The 2,162-nt window shown below is 34.9% G+C and overlaps 1 pseudogene; it reads left to right on the forward strand.

The window, feature by feature from the left end:
* Nucleotides 1–1,561: 1,561 nt before the first annotated feature.
* LOC118608604 lies at nt 1,562–1,680 on the forward strand (annotated as a pseudogene).
* Nucleotides 1,681–2,162: the final 482 nt, after the last annotated feature.

The raw sequence follows: 2,162 nt of genomic DNA on the forward strand, positions 1-2,162 counted from the left end.
TGGGACAGTAATAGGGTTAAGAGCTAAAAGTGTTAGGCTGCATTTTTATCATCTCTGTCAGCATCTCCACCAATCACAAAAGACAAATGTGTTTGACCACTTCTGTAGAGCGGGGAGGGTGGAAGTTCTCAGAAGTCAAAACATGTATCTAAAGTCAAGGATGTCTGTTCTGGGGCAACTTTCTTTATGCTACGAAACCAGATCTTTGCTCCTGAACCGACTAAGCTTCCTTTAGCAGTCAATCCTTAATTAAAAATAGTCTCTCTGGTCGTCAGTGTGTGTGGAGGGCGGGTGGCTGAAGACTTGCAGGAGCTCTGTCAGGAAGTCCCTGGAGACACCCCAGGCAGAGTCTTGGGATTTGGGTATCTCGTGTCCTCTGATGTCTTCCTCTAAGTAGATGTTTAAATGGGTCTGAAAACTGTCAGGGAGAAAGGAGAGGCCCGGCTTTAGGATAAAATATATTACATTATGTGTTCCGGAAAAATTATAAAAGCATGTGAGTAAAGAATAAATTTTATTAAAATTGTATTATTCGGGGGGGTCAAATATGTGGTGACAGAAAGAAATCTAACTATGGGAGGTGAACACAGTGTAAATGTATATGCCTTACTGTTAAAGTGTTCAGCTGAAACTTATTGGATTTCATTAACCAATGTCACCATAAAAAATTAGGTAATTTTTAAAAAATTGTATTATTTGGGAGTCTTTACCCTTCTCTTCCCATTTTGAATATCACTGTTTCCCCAATTTACCAATGTGGTTTGCTTCTTTTATTCATAAAATATTTCGAACAGAAAATATGAAAAAGAATAATATAACAAAGAACAGTGCATCCATGATCCAATCTTGTCAGATTCTTCTTTTTCAAGATTGAAAAAGTATTTTAATTTGTGATTAGTAGTTAAGTTATTAGTAACTGAATAGTTCAAATGAATCAGAGTTGTCCTTGTATTGACATCTACCCGTTTGACTTTTTTCTCACCTTTATGCTATGTATACTTGAAAACTGGCATTTGACATCAAATTGGTAATAGGATTCTACTCCCATTTTTTAAAACAGGTGCATATATCTGTATGAGTGGCTGCTCTCCATTTTTGCAATTAATAATTTATACTATTTTCCATAGTGGTTGTACCAATTTACATTCCCATCAACAGTGCACAAGGGTTCCCTTTTCTCCAAACCCTCGCCAAGGCTTGTTCTCTTATCTTTTTGATAATAGCCATTCTAACAAGTATGAGATGATATCTCAATTGTGGGTTTGACTCACATTTTCCCAATGATTAGTGATATTGCGCATCTTCTCGTGTACCTATTGGTCATTTATACGTCTTATTTAGAGAAATGTCTATTCAGGTCCTCTGTCCATTTTACAATCAGATTGGTTTTTTTATTTTTTGCTGTTGAATTGAATGAGTTCCTTACATATTTTGAATATTAACCACTTTGTAATACTATCAGCAACTTCAAAAATTTAAAACAGAAATCTTTATACTATAAGTCAGTAGTCCTCAAACATTTTGGTCTTGGGAGACATGTAGAGTCTTAAGAATCATCGAAGTCTACAGCCATGCCACCCTGAACAAGCCTGATCCCGTCTGATCTCGGAAGCTAAGCAGGATCAGGCCTGGTCCATACTTGGATGGGAGACCACCTAGGAAGACGAGGTGCTGTAGGTGTAAAAATAAGGGATTGTAAGCTGACAAGGTCTTTGCAATATGTGAGGTTAACCAAGGGTTGCCTTGCTTAAAATTAAATAAAAAAGAATCATTGAAGACTTCAAAGAGCTTGTGTTTACATGGATTTGATCAATCAATGTTTACTATGTTGAAAATGAAAACTAAGAGAAATTTTTAGATATTAATTTATTTAAAATAACAATAATAAAGCCGTTACATGTTAACATAACACACTTTTATGAAAATAACTATTTTCTAAAATAAAAAAATTATTGAGATGAACAGTATTAGCATACATTTTTATAATTTTTTTAATGTCTGCCTTAATAGAAGCAGCTGGATTCACATATTTGCTTCTGTACTCATCATATTGTAGATCGTTGTTTTGGTTGAAAAATATGGAGAAATCCCAGCCTTATACAGATACATAGTTGAAAATGGGAGGAATAATTAATAGCTTTTTCAGATAATTGTGGGTATTC

Source organism: Rousettus aegyptiacus, unplaced genomic scaffold, assembly GCF_014176215.1.
Source record: "Rousettus aegyptiacus isolate mRouAeg1 unplaced genomic scaffold, mRouAeg1.p scaffold_m13_p_9, whole genome shotgun sequence".
Taxonomy (NCBI): domain Eukaryota; kingdom Metazoa; phylum Chordata; class Mammalia; order Chiroptera; family Pteropodidae; genus Rousettus; species Rousettus aegyptiacus.